The following is a 24,277-nucleotide window of genomic DNA, read 5'->3' on the forward strand; positions in this document are numbered from 1 at the left end:
AATTGAAATGATAAAATGAACTTGTAAATTATGTAAGGTTTCCAGTACTAATGTACAGTAAATCTGGTGTCCAGAATTCAAGCAAAAAATCTGTGTATTAGACTGTATATTTCTGGTGAGCAGAAATCAGCCGATCACGAGGCAGCGGATAGGTTTATTTAGACATTATAAGAGTAAACTCCAAGCAACAGGTAAATACACTTAACCAGCATCTACCAGTCCCCATAGGTGCCAGATAACTGGGGATTTTGCTTTTGCAATCTCAATACCTTGTAGTTTCCTTCACCAAAGGATTGAAACAGACTGATATACTTTCAAATTTGGAGCATGATGACACCTTCAGTGACGATAGGTGTTGGCAGAAAATAAAACCTTAATAATTACATTAATGGCCAAGAAAACTTTTGAATGGGAATGTAGCTATGAGAAAGAACCAGTATTTCAAACAAGTGATGGCATCTGGGTTCAATGAATGATTTGACACTCCATTGTAAGCAGTTTCCACATATGTTTAATTCAAAACTAGCCACCAGCCATCTTATTATTGATCCCTTCCAGGAACATGAAGGTAATTTAATGTGATGTTAAAATGCAGATTGGAAATGAGTAAATTTTTTTCAAAAGCTTTTATTCCTGTTTGGGATTTTAAATTTAGATCTAGTCAATCTAGATTCCATTAACAAACCACTACCATAATTTAAGTTTGTATCCTTCTGCATTCCATAAAATACAATGAATGTCATCATAAGTAAATGTTAGAAGGTTTAATAAATTCTAGATTGTGGTGGTAAAATAATAGTTTTTAATTATAGTTAAAATAGTATCTCAGTAAGAATTTAACTTCCTTTAAAGTCTTATATTTCCTTGCATTTTATTTTACGGTGTTTCGTGGCATCACATCCTTTTCATGTATTATTGGATAAATTTATTGAGATTATGTTACACTCAATGACACTTTATAATGCAAAAACATTATGGCTTAGCAAATGCTTGGCTATCAAATCTGGCACAATTTCTTGGCAAAAGGAGGAGATGAAACTGCTCATGTGTAGCCTACACTACAGATTATTTTAAAATTAAGTAGGAAATCTAAGTAAAGAACTCTTTCAATCCCATACATGATAACCTATTTATAATTAATATTTTCAAATATATGTTCATGTTTCTATGATAATTTAGAAGATACTAATTTTAATTTTGGGATTTCACATTGATGGATTAGCAAAATTGGAAGGATATGCACTTAATTAAACTTATTTCTGCTCTTGAATATGCTGGTATTTTTTTATTGCCTCACTCTGGGTGGTAATCTGATGGGATGGATTGCTATTCTGCAGAACCTTGCTTCACTGGGGTCGTAAAACATTTCTGGAAATTGTCACTCACATCCTTTTATCAATTCACATGATGTGAACTGTGAGCTTTCAAGTAGCCACTTTTCCTGCTCAGATACAGTGTCCTCACACACTGGGAACACTTTATGGTCAATGGCAAGCTGTTGGCCCTCATCCTAAACCACAACAATAGTCTCCATTTACTTTGTGTGATCCTGAACCTTGAGAGCGAAGACCCTTCAAAAGTGTTCTTGGTTGTTACATTACAGCCCCTCAATCAAAGTCAACTGAAGATTATACCTTTGTTCTGCTGAGTACAGATTGGTCAAGCTGGGGAATTGCAGTAGCACTGTGTTTCCTTGCTGGATCTCTTGTGAAGTCCAGTGTCTGAGCACTTCTGCCAACAGCTGACTGAAACCTCAGGACTTCACTGTTCATGTACAAATACAATTTCATAATTTCTGCCAATTGCCACCTACAAAATGCAGGTCTTGGTTGCTCATTGACATCAGAGATGTTTTGCTGGCAGATATGTTGGTCTTTGAGGTTTTTCCCTGTTGCTTGCCCTGGTTTATTGTCTGTCATCTTTTGTCCTTTTTGATCTTCTGCTCTATAGCAAAGAGTTGGGATTGACTTGCATCTCCCTGTTATGTTTTAAAGCAATGGTTCTCAACTTTTTTTCCCACTTGCATACCACTTTAAGTTATCCCTATGCCATTGGTGCTCTGTGATTAGTAAGGGATTGCTTAAGGAGGTGTATGAGTGGGAAGCAAAGGTTGAGAATCACTGCTCTAGACCCAATTGTTACTGAAATATGTTGCTTGAGGAAAATTGTCATTGGCCCATTTCCTTTGGAGTTATGAAACCGTGCACATAATGAGTCAATTAGATCTGATTAAAATAGTGGTTTTTAAACTTTTTCTTTCCACCCATATATCACCTTACTAATCACAAAGCACAAGTCCAAAGCCCGCTGCGCAGCTCAGACGGCAAAGTCCTCCTCAGCGACAAGATCTCCATCCTCAACCGATGGTCAGAACACTTCCAATCTCTTTTCAGTACCAACCGCTCAGTCCAAGATTCCGCCCTGCTCCAGCTCCTTCAACAGCCCCTAAGGCTAGAGCTGGATGAGGTTCCCACCCTGGATGAGACATATAAGGCAATCGAACAACTGAAAAGTGGCAAAGCAGCAGGTATGGATGGAATCCCCCCAGAAGTCTGGAAGGCTGGCGGCAAAACTCTGCATGCCAAACTGCATGAGTTTTTCAAGCTTTGTTGGGACCAAGGTAAACTGCCTCAGGATCTTCGTGATGCCACCATCATCACCCTGTACAAAAACAAAGGCGAGAAATCAGACTGCTCAAACTACAGGGGATCACGTTGCTCTCCATTGCAGGCAAAATCTTCGCTAGGATTCTACTAAATAGAATAATACCTAGTGTCGCTGAGAATATTCTCCCAGAATCACAGTGCGGCTTTCGCGCTAACAGAGGAACCACTGACATGGTCTTTGCCCTCAGACAGCTCCAAGAAAAGTGTAGAGAACAAAACAAAGGACTCTACATCACCTTTGTTGACCTCACCAAAGCCTTCGACACCGTGAGCAGGAAAGGGCTTTGGCAAATACTAGAGCGCATCGGATGTCCCCCAAAGTTCCTCAACATGATTATCCAACTGCACGAAAACCAACAAGGTCGGGTCAGATACAGCAATGAGCTCTCTGAACCCTTCTCCATTAACAATGGCGTGAAGCAAGGCTGTGTTCTCGCACCAACCCTCTTTTCAATCTTCTTCAGCATGATGCTGAACCAAGCCATGAAAGATCCCAACAATGAAGACGCTGTTTACATCCGGTACCGCACGGATGGCAGTCTCTTCAATCTGAGGCGCCTGCAAGCTCACACCAAGACACAAGAGAAACTTGTCCGTGAACTACTCTTTGCAGATGATGCCGCTTTAGTTGCCCATTCAGAGCCAGCTCTTCAGCGCTTGACGTCCTGCTTTGCGGAAACTGCCAAAATGTTTGGCCTGGAAGTCAGCCTGAAGAAAACTGAGGTCCTCCATCAGCCAGCTCCCCACCATGACTACCAGCCCCCCCACATCTCCATCGGGCACACAAAACTCAAAACGGTCAACCAGTTTACCTATCTCGGCTGCACCATTTCATCAGATGCAAGGATCGACAATGAGATAGACAACAGACTCGCCAAGGCAAATAGCGCCTTTGGAAGACTACACAAAAGAGTCTGGAAAAACAACCAACTGAAAAACCTCACAAAGATAAGCGTATACAGAGCCGTTGTCATACCCACACTCCTGTTCGGCTCCGAATCATGGGTCCTCTACCGGCACCACCTACGGCTCCTAGAACGCTTCCACCAGCGTTGTCTCCGCTCCATCCTCAACATCCATTGGAGCGCTCACACCCCTAACGTCGAGGTACTCGAGATGGCAGAGGTCGACAGCATCGAGTCCACGCTGCTGAAGATCCAGCTGCGCTGGATGGGTCACGTCTCCAGAATGGAGGACCATCGCCTTCCCAAGATCGTATTATATGGCGAGCTGGCCACCGTGACAGAGGTGCACCAAAGAAAAGGTACAAGGACTGCCTAAAGAAATCTCTTGGTGCCTGCCACATTGACCACCGCCAGTGGGCTGATAACGCCTCAAACCGTGCATCTTGGCGCCTCACAGTTTGGCGGGCAGCAGCCTCCTTTGAAGAAGACCGCAGAGCCCACCTCACTGACAAAAGGCAAAGGAGGAAAAACCCAACACCCAACCCCAACCAACCAATTTTCCCTTGCAACCGCTGCAATCGTGTCTGCCTGTCCCGCATCGGACTGGTCAGCCACAAACGAGCCTGCAGCTGACGTGGACTTTTTACCCCCTCCATAAATCTTCGTCCGCGAAGCCAAGCCAAAGAAAGAATCACAAAGCACCTATTGCATAGGGATTACTCAAAGTGGTATGTGAGTGGAAGGAAAAAAGGTTGAGAACTACTGTTTTAAAGCAATAAAAATTTGGGAATATTTAAAAGAATTGGAAAACTGCACTTATTGAGGATTTGGTTGACCATATTGTATAATTTAAATTCAGGGACACATGGAATTGGAGATTGTGAAGTGTATCAAGAAAAAGCTTTTCAGCAGTTTGGATTTTAACAGTTGCACATATCCAGTCGAAATGCCAAATAAACTTATAAAGAGAAAAGTAATATCAGTAAGACTCCCCGAGAAAGGGGACTTGTAAAATGAAGAGGAATATGAGTAAAGAATCCTTGAGATCGGGGACGTATAAAGAGAAAACAAAAGGAGTAAAGATTCCCAGAGAACGGGGACTTTTATAGAGAAAAGGAACAGATTAAAGAATCCCAGAGAATGGATATTGATAAAGAGAAAAGGAATGGAGTAAATAATCCTAGAGGATGTTGATTATAAAGAGAAAAGGAACATGTGTAAAGATTCCCAGAGAACAGCGATTTATAAAAAGAAATGGAACGGAGTAAAGTATCCAAGAAAACGGGGTCTTATAAAGAGAATCTATGAGGATCTGGAAAATCTCAGGATGTAGCGACCTGAGAGAGCCTCTGCTTCCTCAGGAGTTTGCGGAGGAGCTAGTGGAGTTGTTCAAGTGAACTGGTATGGACCTGAAGGGCCGACATGGCCTGTTTCCGTGCTGTAAACGGTTATATGGTTATAATGTCCATGTGGTTACTGTGGATGTAATGGCACTATCCAGAAATCATACAAAAAATATGGTTGAGACCTGAATAAAGACAAAATAAAAATGCTGGCAACTCTCAGAAACTCACAGTATCTGCAGGAGTGAAGTCAATAGTTCAAGTCTCCATTTTGAAGGTGAATAACGGTAAAAGTTTGCTCACTTCAACATAACACACCAAAACAAAAGTGTGTATAAATCTTTTAAGATAGCAAAATGTTTGAAGACTGTTCGCATTATCATTGGGCCAAAATTTGATTCCTGGTAAAAGAGGTAGATTTTATAGAACATCTGTAAAAAGGAAGAGAGGATGTAGGAGATAGAGGTGTTTAGGGTGTGAATTCCATGGGCAACTGAAGGTAGAAATGTCAAAGTTTGAGTGATGACATTTGGGATGATCAAGAGACCAGAAAAATGGAACTAAGAAATCTTGACAGGTTTTTAGGGCTGGCAGAGAAGACCGGTTTTGATAAGTCTGAGGCTGTTCAAAAAATTGAAAACCAGTTTGAAAGTCTAGGTATTTCTTAACCCACTGATTTGAGGGTGTGACTTGTTCGAATTAATCAATGGAAAGAAGAGTTTTGGATGATATTTTGTTTGCCATTAAGATATCATTCTTTTAAACTGCTTTCAACATGCTGGTATCAATCTTAAATGATAATAGTGTACTTGGATGTCTATTAATGCTTTGGAATTGTATTGTACAATTATGAGTTGAAACAAAATCATATGTTTAATAATACATTATTTTTTTCCTGAGTGCTGATTGTGACCAGATATCTCATTACCCAAATCTTATCCCCAAAGGAATGAACATATAATATTTCCTGTTTATGAATAATATTTTGATCTTGTGCACAAATACTATATTTTGATTTTTTTTAAAATTTAACCATCTGGCCAAATTTGCTATATGTATAGAAAAATTAATCACAGGATAATATTTGAAATCCAGGCAGGTGTTTGGAGTCGCTACATGCAAGGATGAATGGTTGGGCTGGTATCAAAATATAATCTGAGATTTATTTTTATATTACAGTAATATATCAGGTGATTTTTTTTTCAAAGGGGATAATGTTTGACCTCTCCAAATGATTATGACAACATAACACAGAATGAAAATTGCACAAGGAATTGGGTACTGGATGTCACTGACGTATGAAATTACTTTCTGTGTTTCGAGATCAGAGTGCTAAATCATTTAAGAAGTGGTACACATTCAAAATGCATCTGTTGACCCATATTCAATTTCTGGGTAACAAGGCAGAAGTGATTATTTTTTCCCCAAGAACCAGCTACATTTTATCTCTATTTGGGCTCATAAGCTGGTACAGCTACTGATCTATGAAATTTTGTATGAACATGGTAAAAACATGAAATGCCTCCTCTGTGCAGACACTTATCATTTCATCCCCAATTCAACATTTCCACCCTACTCTGTATGAGATGCAGCATAGTTTTTAATCATAAATGTTTCTTTTCCTCCCAGAATAATACTGTATGATTGTATACTTAATCTTTTTTCAAAATAAATACAAAAATGAAAGCCATTTGGTTATTTGTTGAAGCAAGTTAGTAATTTCCTTTTATAATGAAACATTCATGTCGTTCATTTTGGATTGCATGTTGTTGACATGCCGTTCATTTCTAATGATGGTGGTTATCTAATAACAGGGGAGCTTGGAGGTGATCATAGTTTTAACAGCTGCTGTGCTTTCTTTCTTGAAATAAGGCACATTGATTAGATAACCTCGGTCAGAAAATGAAGATGAATTCTTTCAGCTTCAGAAAGGTGTCATCTTTAATATTGACAGGTCAACCTAGGGCTGAGTATATATGCAAAGTAATTCTTTTGAAATTATTACAATAATGATATATATTAGTCATTGTACTATGAGCCATCAATAATCCTGATTTTCTAGAGAAAAATAAAATTAAGGATCTAATTTGAATTGTGTAGTATCTGAGTCTCAAATCACAACTCACTTTTGCCTGTGTGAAAATGTTTAATTTGAATGAGAAAACTATGTTTAGAAATTTGGGAAATATGATTTAGTACTTTATCAGCTTGCACATAAGAAGAGTTATTAGCACATTATTTCAAATTGTTTTAGTTTGAAGGATTATGTGTGACATTGAAATGCAGAATCTTCATCCTGTTGATGCATTGCCTTGTATGGACTGGAAAGAAAAAGTAATATTATGTATTGTTTGAAAAAAGGAGAATTCAGGCCTATTTGTCACTGATCTTTGAACATGTATTACAGTTTGATTAAGGCTTTATCATTTCTCTCTCTCTTGAATTTATGCTTTAACTTTTCTTCCAAACAAATCAGTTTCATCATCTGATCATTTTCAAAAAAACTAGAGATTTTTTTGGCAGGTCATTAGGATGATGTATGTCTGGAATCTTTGCATACTAACTCTAATAGAGTTTCCGTATATTTACATTAGTTGAATATTACATGCAGCTGTTTTGTATTTGTAATGATGCTGCAAATCCTATTCGGGTCCAGCGACAATGATTTTACTAAAACCTCACAATCTGTTCTCCTTTGAGATAAATACCTTTGCCTCTACATTCATCTCCTGTTGGTTGCTTGAAACGTGGTGTGTTATAGTGGAAAGATGATTTATTTCCCTTGTGCAATTTGGTTCCTTTCTGTTCCACTGAAGATTTTGGAAATAGAGGAGAATACCCAACTGCTCCTGTACAATGTTTAGAGGACATCTGATTGGAGATGAAATTATTTGAAGTGACTTTTGTTACCTCTTGTACTTCATTGAGTAGATTGTTCACACACATTTTGTGTATCATGATTGGTCAAGAAGTTGCATGTTTTGTCTATATATCCTTAAAAAGGAAAGGTGCTTAATGATTACATTGATATTAGTTAATCTTATCAGTATTATCAATATATTATCATCGTATTAGAAGTGTCATATTAAATGAAATTTCCTTTTGCCTGCCGCAAGGCAGACAGTTTTGCCACTGGCAGGAATTGCTTAAGCGCCTCTTACAGTCAGAGAGAGAGAGAAGCAAAAGAGAGTCTCCCCAGAGTCACCGAGTCCAGTCCAAACCATTGGCAACCCAAGCTCTAGATCCAAACCTCCGACACAGTCAGGAACCCTTCAGCGCCCTTGGCACCTCCCCGCTTCCTGGTTCCAAAACCTGGTACCCCTCCAGCCAGTTCGAGCCAGTCTCCAGCAGTCCGCAGCCTGACGCGAGTCTCCCGACGGCAGTCTCCAGCAGCCCACTGCTTTTGTGGGCTCCTCGTCTTGAGTTGACAGCGGCCTTCCGTATGCAGCTGCAAAGCCCCCTCGTTGGTCCACCGTCATGGTCACTGTCCCCTCGGTTCATCTCCTCCACTTCACCTTCTCAGATGGGGGGGGTTGGGGTAGAGTGGTAATTTTCCTATCCTCTGGTACCCTCATGGCTGCTGCCAATTAATAGGTCCCGCCATCTTGAACGCAGACCCGTCGTCGTTAGATTTCAAATAAAACCACCGTCAGCTCCTTCAAGCCGTTCAAAGCCCACGCAGAGCTGATGGCAGTTGACTGGGCGACTGGGCCCCTCTAGAGTGCTGCATCATGCCACTACAGTGCTACAGGAGCGCTGCCATCTTTATTTTGAAATGTTTAAAGAATCAATGTGAAAGGTTAAACCTACAGTTCTCACTAATGTATTTAAATAATCTCTCCTGCCTCCTATGAACACCTCATGTTTTGTTTTTCTTTCCTCTTCTCCCTACATCTTAACACCTGCTTTATCTTTTTTTTGAGTCCAGACAAGTAATGAACTTATGTTGTTCTCTCTCTACTTACAATGTTTTTAGTTCAGATTCCTTGGTAGAATCTTGTTTATGCATTTTCAACAATTTCTTGTTCAATTTTGAACATTCTGTTGATTGTCTAATTTGTTCAAATTCTAAAGGACCTCTGGGTGTTTGCAGAGGGAGGACACACATTCATTTATTTGTGTGAATGCTGATTCGTTTTTTTTTATCCAGATAAGAAACTGCAACTGATACCACAAATTCTCACACTTAAATTGGTCCAGAAACATACTGACAAATGTTTGTCCCAAATTCCAGTGTTTTAACTTAATTATTAACACACGTGTATAGCGTACCTAAATTTTACACAATTTCATTGCGGCAACTGGCAGAGAAATCCTGCCTGAGTCGCACAGATTTGTTGAAAAAATGGGCATAAATTTGGGGGATAACCAGATACGGTATTCGTAGATCTCATGTTAGAATGGAACCATCAACAGAATGTATCCCCGTAATTTAACGAAAACTGTGCATGAGAAAGCATGAGGAGAGACACCAGGCTGAGGTCATAATTATCAGCTGAATAGATAGCCCGAATCTACACAGGAAATAAAAACTATTTTCATTAAATGAAGGACTCAGGCCTGAAACATCTTCTGCCTGTTGCTGCATGATCTACTGAGTTCCTCCAGTACGTTTATATACTGCACTAGTTCCTCAGCACCTGCAGCCTTCTTGTTTATCTTCACCTAGTCTGCTTTTCCACTAAGGAACGATGCTTAGTGAAATAAGTAGCACTGCTAGTACAGCTGCAGCGTTCCTGCAATCTGAGTAAAATCTTCATTGCTCTGTGTGGAGTTTTCATATTCTTCCTGTGGTCACATGGATTTCCTCTAGATGTTCCTACCACATCCCTAAGGTGTGCAGGCTGTTAGGTTAATTTGCCGTCGTAAATTACAGGTACTTCCCAACTTGCGACCTATGAGACTTGCGTCCATCTGCACATATAACTGATTCTTTTTATAATTTAAGAAAAATATGAAACTTACATGGCTATGGTGAAAATTGGGCCTTTCTATAGTGACCGTCATGTTGAGATTTTTCACTGCATTTTAACTCCTTGTGTCCTGATTTTTATGATTCTATTGCTCAATATTCTGATGGTCAGACAGATTTTAGAGGCCAGTAGCTTGAGCAGGGTCCGCAACAACAGAGAGAATGAGAAGGATTTGGAGATGGAGAATGGATGAAAATCAATCATTTTACTCTTGTCTATCGTAGGTTGGGCAATTTCCTGACATATATCCATTCCGAGATATGACTGGTCATCCAGAATGGAACACAGACATAAGTTGGGGAGTACTTGTACCTCAATTGTGGGGGAAGGGGTGGGAGGGGCAGTGTTGATGGGTATGTGGGTTGACATCATGTTGGAAATAGGTTAGTGGTAGAAAGGATGTGATATTTGTCATGGAAAAAAGGATCAGGCAAATCTTTGCTCAAATGGAGGAGCATTTTAATGTAGGAAATCCCACCTGAGTTGTTTGTTATGGCATAGGTAGATCATTAGTGAATGACGAAAGAAGTTTGCTTCATGTTGCCCAAAACTTATTACAAGGATATGATCCAAGTTCAATCTCGCCCACTATTTGCCCTCGGCCCTGTGCTCATCATAGGGCTGCAGCCTTGCAGGGTAGCCCATGCCGGAGATCTCCACTGTGGGAGTGTTGATGACTGAATCCCCAGCTCCAAACCCTGATCCCCACGACCAGCAGAGCACAAATGTCCTTTAACATTTTGCTGTTGTTAAAATCCACTTTTCTGTTTCAGATATCTCTTGTATTCAAAAAAACAAAACAAAACAAATAAAATCATTCTTTATTATTATTTCTTATTATCCAGCCTTTGATCACACTGAATGTTAGGGCAGGCTTGAATGTCCTGGAGGCCTACTCCTGCTCTTGTGTCCTTGTGAAATGTAAACTAAATTACATCAACACCAAAAATGCCTTTGGAGTGTTGTGTTTTACTCTGGGGATATCAGATATTCAATCTTTTGAACTTGCCACTTTGAGGTGATTAAACCTTAATGCTGAAAAACACTAGAAGCATTAAACATTTTCCTAATTTTATCTCAATTCCATTGATCAAATTTACCAAAAAAATACTGCATTAAAAAACTCCCTTTTAAAAAAAATATATATATATAATTAATATTTGGAATAAAATAAATGATAAAGTTGGGATGAAAGGGGGGCCTATCTCCTTAAAAATCCTCTAGCTCAAAATAGGTTTCTTCCTTTAATAATGGATAATTCTGGACACCTGGTCCCAAAAAGGGATCAGGTGTATCGAGGATTGTTATGAGCAGAGGCAATTTGATCAATTAGAAACCAAATATGACATAACTAATAATACGATCTTCTGTTATTTTCAATTAAGATCTTATTTAAGGGACAAATTGGGCCCAATGATGAGCTCATCACAGGGCAGTCAAGTAGAAACTATGGTTCAAAAGGGGACAACAAAGAAATTTATTTCAAAAGCTTATTTCCTACTTCAAATAGGTATCCCGAAACAGGGGTTACATAAATCTAGACAAAAATGGGAGACAGGTTTGTGTATACTGATTGATGAAAAAAAACACTGCCCAACTTGTGTCAGGACAGCATGACCAATACTATTAATGTAAGGCATAGATTTTTATACAATTTTTTGCACCAACTATATCTCATGGTGAAAAAAAATTCACAAATTAAAATCAGAAAAATATCAGATCAATGTTTTAGATGGGCGAAGAAACGGAACTTTTTTGCATTCAACCTGGTCATTTTCCAAGGTGAGGCCTTTCTGGGAAGATTTGGGAATTATTCTAGAACAAATCACTAAGATTCGATTTATACAGAATTGTTTATATTGAGCAGATGTAAAATCTAAAATGAGGCTGTGGAAACGCCAATTAGAATATGAAACGATCCTATTGGTGGTGGCCAGTTAGTATATAGTGGTTCCCTGAAAATCTGATTCCTATCTGGAATTGACTCATTGGAAAGTGGTAATATATGCTTGTATTCCCCTAGAGAAAATTGCTTACAACCTTAGCAAAAAAAATGATGCTTTTTCTAAAAATTTGAAGTCCATATCTTCAACACATAGGTGTAGATTTTTAACGATGCTTCCCCCTGCATTTGGGAACCACCTGGAATTCAGGTGAAAGTCAGAATATTTGTCCCTTGGCAGGAGATGGATGAATCCAATGAAACCTGTTTATTTTTCTTTTTACATCTCTTTTTATTTTCTCTCTTCAATTCTGTTGACTATTTCTCTCCCTTTTTTCCTCCCTGGGTGGATGGGGGGGGGGGGGGGGGTTAGGGCTGGTTCTTTTTTTTCTTGTTTTTTTTCTTACTCAAAACCAACATTGAATGATCATGATAAGATTATGTTTCTTTTATGAAATCATGTTGATTTGAAAATATAAATAAAATAATCCAAAAAAAAATTGCTGCATTAAATTATACAACAACCAACCTGGCAAGAATAGGCAGGGTGGGGCCCATCTTGAACAAAGATGAATGACAAGATTAATCTTTTGCTTTCTTTGTTAAATAAGAGCCATTTATTAGAATCTTTGACCATGCAGATACAATTGTACAAGTAGAAGTTTTACTCTGAAGTTCATCACTACAACTCATGCCCATGTGTCAATAACCACGTTTTAATTGCCTATGTTCCATAAAATTTTTTTAAAAAAGCAAAAATAAATTGCCGATAAATCAAAAAAAGAAGAAATTGTGACTTTTATTTCTGTGGCATACATGAATTAAGTCTAAATAATTACAGACTTCAGGAAAATCTAACCTGGAAGCATGAATAGAAATGAAGATGTGTGGTGATATAGGACGGGGGGGGGGGGTTGGGGAGTAACTGCGAGTAAAGTTGGTCAAGTTTTCTACTCCTGCACTGTCTTGGCCATGCTTTTTTTTTCCCCAAAATAATATCTGTAATGTTCAGAGAAATGTTTCTGAGAATTGCATTGAACATTGAAGAGATAAAATGAATAAAACATCACACTTTCTCAAAAATGTGTCTTTCATTTTTCAACCACTGATTTTTTTTGGGCCACTAATCATACTTTAGTGCCTTGCTCAAGTTTCCATTTTTCATGTCTGAGCTTACATAAAGTATTCATGACACAAACACGTTAAACTCTTGTCTGCTGCTTCTGTGCATTGCACTAGGATGGTTGGATTCACTTTGACTTTCAATTTCTTTTCCCAGCATTGGCCACTCCACCCAACTTGATGTCCTCAGTAAAGCTCAGTTATATCGTCCATGTTTCATTCTTGTAAACAATTTACATGGAGAATAAGATACAACATCACCAAAACTGGCTTTAATGGGTGTGATAGTACAGATTCTCTCACCAATGTGTATATGTACAGATTGTAGTGTAGGATGACTGTGATTGGCTGAGAGTATAGCCACACCTACTGGTAGGTCTTAAAGGATTGCTCCTAGCCAGACCAGGTCATTCTGGACTGGTCGACCTACTTGTGATATGCTCCAGTCTTTTAGTTAATAAAAGCCTTGGTTTGGATCAACAAGTCTTTGGTTCTTTCGACGCGCTCTACAATTGGATTCTACTGGAAGTTAGTTTCCTCTCTGAGACTTTACCCCTATCTATTCTGGTCATCTCATTATCAATTCTGGTCACCTCATTTCAGGAAGGATGTGGAAGCTGTGGAGAGGGTACAGAGGAGGTTTTCCACAATGTTGCCTTGATTGGAAAATAAGTCTGATGATCCAAGGTTGGCAGAGCTGCGACTTTTCTTTTTGGAGCAAAGAAGGATGAGAGGAGACTTAATCAAGGTCTGCAAGATTATGGGAGGCTTGATAAAGTGGACAGCCATTGCCCTTTTCCCAAGGCAGGAATAGCAAACACCAGAGCTCATCTATACAAAGTGAAGGGAGAAAAGTATAGAAGAGACATAAGGGGTAACTTTTTTTAACAGAGTTGTGGGAACCTGGAATGCTTGCCAGGGATTGTGTTGGAGGCTGAAACATTAGGAGCATTTAAGAGACTCTTAGGCAGAAGCATGGACGAAATAAAAATAGAGGCTTAAGTGGTAGGAAAGGATTTAGTATTTTTTTGGTAGGAATATATACGTTGGCACAACATCGAGGACCAAATGGACTGTACTACACTGTAATGTTCTATATTCAGTGTCGGCAAGCATTTGTACCGAACTACGTAACTTGCAATGCCTGAGTGAGGAGTGGCTATCAAAGATGTCTCTCCAAACAAAGGCAGTCTACTGGAGGAAAATGTCTAGGAAAGTGGTTGGACACCCTCCACTTCTTTCAAATGAAACAAAAGGCCTGTTTGAACCTTGGAGAATCTTAGTCTATTGGTGAAGATTCAAAGGCTGGTTTTGGTGATCAGCGCCCAAACCGTGGGGGCTGCCCCTTTGTCTTTTGATTTGATTCTGGTTAGATCAGGTGTACAGTCATGACAGATTCAACAATCCCTTTGCCCGATTAATGGAACTCGGTAGGTCTGGCAGGATCCATGGTCAGTCAACATTTTGGGTACCCCATTATTAAGACTGGGGGATAAATATTACAGATATAATGGGGAAAGAAACAAGGGAGGGGCTAAGTGGTAGTACCTCTTTTGAGATCACAGATTCTTTTCAGTTGGAATAACTACGCAAAATATTTCAGTATTACGTGATGAGTTTGAAGGAACAATTGAGACATTTAAAGTTCAATAAACTCTTTACAACTCTGTTCAGTGCTAAACCTATATTTAATGCAATGTTTTTGAATTCTGTCTTTTACAGCAACCACCAAAGTTTATTTTAAACCTGCCAATCAGGAGCAAAAGCCTATGGGGGAAAAAGAAATGTAGAGAAATGGTTATTTAACTTCAGTGAAGGAAAGAATCCTCTGGGAGCATACCAGTCATTATGTTTTATTTTTTAGCTAATGCAATAGTTCAAGGATTATGGCCAAAGGCAGCTTCCTTTGAGAGATCAAGTGACACTAATATAATCACCACCAGTCAAGTAGGAACTCAGGAAAAGCTACTGTAGCATATTTGGTTCACATGAATAAGCTAAGCAGGTCCACTGAACAAGTCATTAAGAATTTTTTTTTCAGTTGGTAGATTTTGCTGCTTCTACTTGCGTGTGCAATTATCACAAGCTAAGATACTGAGGCTTGACAACGTGAGTGGTAACGGGCAGCATGGCATTCCATGCAGATTACTTCCAGCCGCACCAGACAGACATTTGCCTTCACTAGCAGAAAGGTGCAGTGAAGTCCTTGTAACCACTTACACAAAACAGGAGGTGTTGATTTCCTTGGCACTTTTTAGTGTCAAAGAACAAACCATTCCCTATTTAACATCTGCATCCAATATTATGGCTTAATTGATAACAGGCTGCAGTAAGCAGGTAAAAAGTCTTTTATCATTGCAGAAAAATGTGAGCAGGCTTGAAATGCTTGTTCAAATTTAAAGTGACGTAAAGCAAAGGAAATGGCCCAGACATGCTGAGCTTTAGGCACCACCTGTCCTATTTGCAACTTAATAACATCCATTATTATGAGGCCAGTTTCTACAGGTAAAACATTAAATACATTTACACAGAGTGGTTGCTCTTGACTGATACAGAAACACATTCAACATCACACAAGATCATTTGTACTTTCATTCCTCCTCAAATCTTTCATAATTTTTGTATTTTATGATTTAAGTGATTTTTCTAACACAAAACTACATGTAAAATATGCAAAATTCATGGTCCAATGCTAAATTAATCTCACATTTCAGCACCTATGCTGTGGTGCTGTGTAAATTTCAATCTGAAGTAAGCCTCTCGAGCCCACATCAACACCACTTTTGCTGCAGTATGGCAGCTCGCCTCCAACAAATGGAGGGAGATAACAACATGAAAAGGAGACCATTCATTCTCTTTTACCTGCATTCTGAAGTCAATCCAACCTCAGGCAGTATACACCGATTATATGCATGAGCTTATTTTGGGGGCAGCCCTCTGTGTCATTGTTGAACCTTTACTATAGAATGTGAGAGAATTGTCCAGGTACAAACAAAGGTCCTTGCTCCTCTTCCCCTTCTGCACCAGAGTGTCCCCTCCCCTCTCACCATCCATGATTAAAGGCCACCATGAGACACTTTCCAGCTGGGAGCTGGCTCTCAGTGGGAACACATATCAATGATGTTATTCCTGGGTATCCGTACAGCCTTTGACCATCTGAGAAAAAAATATTTTAAACTTTACACCTCCAATCTCACGGTCTACTGGGCAGAAATCATGTACCCTCACTGAATGCCTGCAGACATTCCTGTTCAGCTTTCATTATATTCACCTAGCTCCAATGGGCAGGCTACCTCATTTGTATTAACACCAACATATTCTCGATGCTAGCACTCTCACAGTTGTCCTTTGCCAATTGGCCGTCAGGTAGGCAGAGGAAAAAAATTCTATACATGCTCAAGCGAAATGTCACATTTTCATCCACTACTAGGAAGAGATCGATCCAAAAGGAGAAGGAACATGCGAGACTGACCTGTGAACATTGAGCCTCTTCACTGGGAGCATATGGAAGCCTCACATCGACAACAGAAAAAGATCATGGCACTTCCCACACGACCAACCCATCTTCCTACCAAGCACCTCCTCTGCATTTCTGCCAGTCTGCAGGATTCACATTTGTCTCATTAGCCATCTGTGAAGCCACAAAACTGTGGGTGGAAGCAAGTCATCATCGATCCTAAGGGAGAAAAATAAAGGAATTGTTTGCCATTATCATGCCAAGTGATGTCAAACTGGAGGTTGTTTCCTCCGTTTAATTCACCAATCAAAAACTTCCCGATTCAATTCAGTTTATGTGTTTGAGATATCGTAATTCATGTTTCCAAATTTATTCAATGAGAATGTCTATGAACTGAGTTCCTGAAGTGAAATGATCCTTTTAATAGCTTATCCCAGGTGTGAGCCTGAGAGCAAACTCAAGGTCAAATTTTTTCCTCCATTGGGTGAGTGGCAGGGACTGGAAAGAATAAGAGCATCATCTGCCAGCAAGACTCTCCAACGAAGGTGTCCTGATTTTGGAATCCAACCTTGTTTCCCATAATGAAGGTGGCTGTTCATAATCACAAGAAAGGTATAAGCCCATTTGCAGAAGAAACTTGGACATGACCAGTGCTGAATAATCACTGCTCGTCCCACCAAACCACAAAAATTGAGGGAAAACCAACAGTGTTCATCATTTCAGGCTCAATGTTCACAGGCCAGACATAGCAGTGTTAGTTATCATCTTTCATTCACATTCTACTGTAAATAATTTGATAATATGTTTGATAATTATATCCCAAGCATTGTCCCTCCTCATTTACAATCAGAAGGGCTCATCATTACTGGCTGATGAGGAAAACCAAGGGGACTGTGTGCTATCCTACCACTTGCACTGAAAATTATGCAGGAGACCATTCAGCCCACTAGTTCCATGCAGGTTGAGGGACATTTTTTCCAACTCTCCACATTTCTGCTCTCTCACACATGCCCTCACCTCCCTGTTATTTATTTTTGCTATTAACCTGCATCATGGAGTAACCAATTAACCTACTAACACATCTAGGTGGAAACCCATACGGTCACAAAGAGAGTGGGCAAACTCCATACCAACAGCTCTTGAAATCTCTGGAACTGGAAGGCAGCAGCAATAATATTTACCCTTCCAAAAATCCCTGAAACCAGAATTAGTTGCATAGAGCAATGATTTCCAAACATTTTGATTAAAATCCGGTTCTGTAAGGTAAAAACGGTTAGGTCTGCTTTGTTCGAGAACAAGTGAGTCAGACACCAGACTGAGTCGAAATCAAGGTTCTTTATTACCGGATTGTAACACTTGCAACTAACAGTGTTAGTTGGAGAAGGCGCATTCTCCTGATATCAGCAAGTGGCGTTTTTTTTATACCTCAGGACACGCACTTAGTAAATTATCATACCATTACATTGTCCAATGAATAAGCTGTTGCTACCCTTCTCTGTTAGTCTGCTGCACATCATCTTGTTATTGCCACACTTATCTTGAGCGTACAAGGTCACACCTGCATCCTGTTACTCCTTAGTACTGGGTGACTCCTTCTCCGGTCCCAACTCATGATGTTTTTACCTTACAGTTCTCACACTCAGTAAAATAGTTCTTTTCTTTCAATATTCTATATTTTTCTGGTATAGGTTCGAACAATCGCCGCAATATTATTAAAACTTCACATATCCCCTCCAATCATTGGGCTTCCTCTCACCCACTCTCACTGGGATGATCACCTAATGGTGGGAACCACTGGGTTAGAGGAGCTGCACTGATTGGTTGGCAGAGCACAAATTATTCCGAATAAATTTATGGTGTCAAGAAAGGCTGAAAGAAGAGTTAACCAGAAAGTGAAGCCAAGTGAGCAGGGTTTCTGAATTCTAAAAATGTAAAGTCAATTTCTGTGCATCAATCATACTTGAATCCATTGGATTGTCTGTTGCCAACTTTGTAAAACACTTCAGATAATCTGATGGATTCCACTTCATATCTCCACGTAACTCTCACCACGACTCCTTCTGTTGATGTAATACTTTAACATGGAATGTCTCAGAATAAAAATCAACACTGAGTCACACCAGGATGCACTTTGCCCATGTTCAAAAGCTTGTGTAGCTTTTCAAAAATGTTTTCAATGCAAAAAAATGAGGTAGAGATGGACAGTGTTACCCACAAATTGGAGGAGAAACACCTAATATTCCATCTGCGCACTCTCTTACTAGACAACATTAACATCAACTTCTCCAGTTTCCATTGAATCCCCCCCTCCCTGAGTCTCTTTCTTTTCCTATCCTTCTCTCCATTTCATTAGTTCCCCACCCCCTTCCCTTCTGTCTTTATTCAGAGAGCTACTCCCTCACCCATCGCTTTTCAGCTTTTTGCTTTTCTACACTCCCATATAACCATATACAGCACAGAACAGGCCAGTTTGGCCCTACTAGTCCATGCCAGAACAAATCTCCACCCTCCTAGACCCACTGACCAGCACCTAGTCCATACCCCTCCAATCCTCTCCCCTCCATGTAATTATCCAGTCTTTCCTTAAATGTAAATAACGTTCCTGCTTCAACCACCTCCGCTGGAAGCTTATTCCACATCCCAACTACCCTTTGCATGAAGAAATTTCCCCTCGTATTTCCCCTTATAATTTTCCCCTTTCAGTCTCAAACCATGGCCTCTGGTTTGAATATCCCCCACTCTTAATTGAAAAAGCCTATCCACGTTGATTCTCTCTGTCCCTTTTAAAATCTTGAACACCTCCATCAAATCCCCCCTCAATCTTCTGCGCTCCAGAGAAAAAAGCCCCAGGCTGCTCAACCTTTCTCTGTAACTCAAACCCTGACATCCTGTCAACATTCTCGTGAACCTTCTCTGCACTCTCTCTATTTTGTTTATATCCTTCCTATAATTTGGTGACCAAAACTGCACACAATATTCCAAATTTGGCCTCACCAATGCTTTATACAATTTCATCATAACATCCCAACTCTTGAATTCAATACTCTGATTTATGAAGGCCAACATTCCAAATGCCTTCTTCACCACTCTATCTACCTGAGTATCAACTTTGAGGGTACTATTTACCATAACTCCTAAATCCCTTTGTTGCTCTGCACTCCTCAACTGTCTACCATTCAATGTATATGACCTATTTAGATTTGCCTTTCCAAAATGCAACACTTCACACTTATCTGTATTAAATTCCATCAGCCATTTCTCAGCCCACTCCTCGCTTTCCTATATCTCTTTTTAAGCTAAGGTAATCTTCCTCACTGTCCACAATACCACCAATCTTTGTATCATCTGCAAACTTACTTATCCAATTCATCACCCCTTCTTCCAGATCGTTAATATATATAACAAACAATAGTGGACCCAGGACCGATCCCTGAGGAACTCCACTAGTCACCGGCCTCCAATTTGACAAACAATTTTCTACCAATTTTCCACCCATATCCACCTATGACCTCTTACCTATTAGTCTGCACTCCACCCTTGCCCAATCCTCCCTCCTCTCCTCCTATCACCTTTTTATTCATACTGTGACAAAATGCTCAGGCCTAAAATGATGGTTACTTCCTATATATGCTACACGACCTGCTGAGTTTTTCAAGCACTTTTGAGTATTGCAGTTTTATGGGGAGATCTCTTTAGGTTGATTATGGAGATAGAGGGGAAAGAGAGGAGCATAATTATGAAGAAATTGTAGAAATGTGAACTGCAGCATCGAGATTGAAGTGGGTTGGGATAACTGTGGCATTGTAAAGTCATGGCAAATAGAGCTGTGGAAACGCATTGCAACTGGGTGACAGAAAGGGGGCCTAGACCATGTTGAGAACTTAGAAGCAGAGTGTCTTGTGAAGCTTGGACATAATTTTTGTGTTACATTAGAACCCAAGGAGGGAAGCAGATTTGTTGAGTAATGGATGGCCACCAGGAGGAGAGGTGCTACAAGATTTAGAGAGAAAATTCTGTGACAAGGAAGACCAGCAACGGCTCCTTGCAAGTCACCGACACCGTGCACTCTGTTACCACAGTGTCCATGAGAGCTGAGTTTAATTCCATGCTCATTCACCTTTGCAACTCCTGATTTGCTGGGAGATCACTGGTTGGATACTGATCTACTAAAATCTGCCTTTCTTCCATTTCATAGGAGTTCTGAGCTAGAACCTGGTCATAAAAAAAATCAATGTAGGGCTCAAGCCCAAAACATTGGTTATGGGTGGCTGTCTAGAATTTGCTCAAACCTTGATGAAGGGCTCAAGCCCGAAATGTTGGGTCTGTGTCTTTATCTTTGCTACATAAAGTGCACAGTTTGGCCTGGTGAGTTTCTCCAGCTTTGTGTTTTTACTTCAATCACAGTGTCTGCAGACTTTCATGTTTTACTTCTTTCAAGTCAACTATCTTTATTTTCTTTTAGATAAATGGATTTATGGGGTTTAATTATGATTATCCTAGATTATATCATTTAAAAAAATATTATATCAAGGTATAATGTGGATTGTTTTAACATTATTTCCCTGCAACCGTGTCTGCCTGTCCCGCATCGGACTTGTCAGCCACAAACGAGCCTGCAGCTGACGTGGACATTTACCCCCTCCATAAATCTTCGTCCGCGAAGCCAAGCCAAAGAAAGATTTAACTGATCTTTACACATATTGTTTTAACAACAAACACATTTAACAATTACGAATGAAATTTAAAATTTGTTGTGCATTTATTTTAATTATACAATATGTATATGCTAGTGTTTTGCTTTATCTATATAACGTATATGGGATTATTACATTAAACTCAATAAAAATATTTTATAAAGATTATTCCTTATCATTATTCTTATTCTTACAGTCCTCTGAATTTCAGAATCCAAGGACAAATTGTGTTGCTGTAGTCAGCATCTGGACTCGCATGCTAATCACTGACACCAAGTTTCTCATCAGTCCTTCAAGGAGCCACGACAGATTGTACATGGCCACATTCAGAGAGTTGGAAAAGCAGATAGTTTCGCTTTGTTGCTAATTGGGGAAAGTACAGGTGATCCCCGGGTTATGAATGTTCGACATATTGTAAGGTAAAACATCATGAGATGGGAATGTACAGGGCTGTAACAAGATGGGAATGCATCCTTGTACTTACAAGATAAGAGAGACATTGATGGATTGAGAGGCAGGAAGCTAGCAGGGAAAGGATAGCAACAGTTTTAGTCATTGGACAAGTAATGATATGATGATGTTCTAAGCACGTATCCAAGGGTATAAAAAATCACCATTTTGCTGATAACGGCAGAATGCATTCTCCGACTAACATGGTTAGTCGCAAGTGTTACAATCCGGTAATAAAGAACAAAGAACCCTGATTTCGACTCAGCCTGGTGTTTGTCTCACTCATTCATGAACAAAGCAGACCTAACAATATGGACAACTCGTACTTATGAACAAATTGTGCCCTCAATTTGTGCATGCGCATAATGCTACCTCATGAATGCCCCTTCCAGTATGCAAGTCATTTATGGACCAAAAGTAAGTGTTAACTTTTGATCATAATTTTTTTTTCTATCTAAACTGTTCTAATAACTGTTTCTTTAATGTTTTTTTTTACTGTACATGCGTCACTTAACATCCACGATATGTTCTGTGAAATAGGATGTTATGTGATTTGGACATTGTGTGAACACTATACTATATATAGTACTTAGCAAAGCTACATGGGATACTGTAGTGTATCTATAAATGTTTTATTTATAAGTAGGGATCAGTGTGGGGACCGACATGGGGCTGTGGGGAGAGATCGGGGTAGTGGGATCAGTGTCGAGACTGACACGGCTGTAGGGAGAGAGTAGGGTGGTGGGATCATTGTGGGGACTTACACAGGACTGTGGGATCAGTCTTGTGACTGACACAGGGCTGTGGAGAGAGCACAGGGCTTTGAGATCAGTGCATGGACTGAAGAGATAGAATGCTACCACCAGGAGGATTTGGAGACAGAGTGTATAGCATCTGTGGAATGTTGCATCTTCCGAATGTTGTTGCATCTTTAGTAGATTCAAAGTGGATGCCTTCTAATGAGGTCTGCATGTGTGTGTTCTGTGTTTAGTGCTGGTTGCTTAGTTAATAAATCTATTTGTTTTTTAAAAAAACAAGTTTCTTTATTGTAATAAAAGAAACCTCACATTGGTACCAGGAGTGGAAGAAACAGTCAAGTTATGCTGTGCACAGGAGTGAAAGTTTTAAAAAAACCAGAGTACATAGTGAGTAACAGTTGATATCAGCAGAGAAAATATGGAAGGTTTGAAAACTCCTCATGCTGTAAACTGGACTGGAAATATCAAGCATGAGTGGAGGGTATTTAAGCAAATTTATGCTTTACCTGAAAGTGATTGGAATCAATAGCCAACCAGATACACAGAGATTGCAATGCTATTCACTGTGGCAGGACCTCAAGCTCTTGAGGTTTTCAACACATTTGTTTTTGCTGAGGCAGAAGACCAGAGCAAATTTGACAAGGTTATCAAGATGCTTGATGAAAACTGTTCACCAAAGGAAAATGAAACCTTTGAGAGGTACGTGTGATGCACCATCATTAACTCTGAAACACTGGAAGATATGTAAAACTCGTAGGCTTTTATTTACAATAGAATGGAGGCAAATCCATGCTGGTTGACTGACCTGAGGTGGGGGGGGGGGGGGGGGGGTACTATGGAACAGTCACCTTTATTCAGAAGTTTGTGGGAGGAGCCACAGATATAGTCAGCTTATGGGTGTGCCCAGACAGTTAAGTATACACCTAGTGGTTTACCACATTCTGTTTTGTTCGTGCACACAGCTACAGGGAGAGAGCTTTGATACTTTTTTTTAACAGACTTAAAACAAAAGCAAGAACATGCAATTTTGGATCGCTGGAAGACTCAATGATCTGTGATCAAATTGTGTTCGGGATTATTGATAATAAAATGAGAGAAAGGCTGCTGCATGAGACAGAACTTACCTTGGCAGGAACTGTGAAGATGTGCCAAACCAATGAATTAGCTCTGCAGCACTCGAAAAAGTTCAGTGATGGTGTAAAAGCCAGTGAAAATTAAAGCATAGTTGGAGCTACAGTGTCTGGACACACATAAACAAAATATGAGACACAGGAACTAACAAAAAGATGGAGAGACCTTCAATTTTAAATGATGCAGCACTAAACATGCGCCAAAGCAATCCCCAGCCTATGGGAAAGTCTGTAACAAGAGCAAAGGGCAGAATCACTATGCAAAGCAATGCTTTTCCAAAGGGAAATTAAACAGAAGTAAAAGTGGACACACTATAGAAGACACTGTACACACTATAGAAGAAAATGCTCTCATTGATACACTTTTTGTGGGCATGGTGGTGCATGAAGTGAGCAGGGAAAATGGAGTGTCTCATTGCATACAAATGAAACAAATGTTCCTTTCAAGTTAGACTCAAGAGGAAAGGTGTGATAGTACAGACCTATCACCAATGTATATAGTTACAGTATCTAGAGTGTAATGACTGTGCTTACAGCGATTGGCTGAGAGCTTAGCCACGCCTACTGTCTGGGCCTTAAAGGGTTGTGTCCCTAGCCAGATCGGATCATTCTGGACTGGTCGTCTTTTGCTAATAAAAGCCTTGGTTTGGATGAACAAGTCTTTGGTTCTTTCGACGAGCTCCACAAAAGGTCAATTTCATCTCTGAACGTGACATCCAGGGCAATGAAGATAAAGCTGTACATCCACGCAAATCCTGTCCTGCTCAAAGCATTCAATGGACAGAGCATCGACATGAAAGGCACATGTAAACTCAAGGTGAAAGTTAAAGGTATAGA

General features: G+C 39.8%; 1 long non-coding RNA gene across 3 annotated transcripts in view; it reads left to right on the forward strand.

Annotated features, from left to right (window-relative positions):
* LOC138744831 (uncharacterized) overlaps nt 1-24,277 on the forward strand; it is a 173,080-nt gene that overhangs the window by 88,261 nt on the left and 60,542 nt on the right. The window contains exon 6 of one of the 3 annotated variants that reach the window (XR_011345783.1): nt 16,382-21,806. The exons of 1 other annotated variant lie outside the window; for it this stretch is intronic. This is a non-coding gene — a long non-coding RNA (uncharacterized lncRNA). Of the gene's footprint in view, nt 1-13,108; nt 13,279-16,381; nt 21,807-24,277 lie in introns of those variants that run through there. One more of the 3 variants, XR_011345784.1, reaches the window with a different exon arrangement.

Source organism: Narcine bancroftii, chromosome 10 (assembly GCF_036971445.1).
Source record: "Narcine bancroftii isolate sNarBan1 chromosome 10, sNarBan1.hap1, whole genome shotgun sequence".
Taxonomy (NCBI): Eukaryota; Metazoa; Chordata; class Chondrichthyes; order Torpediniformes; family Narcinidae; genus Narcine; species Narcine bancroftii.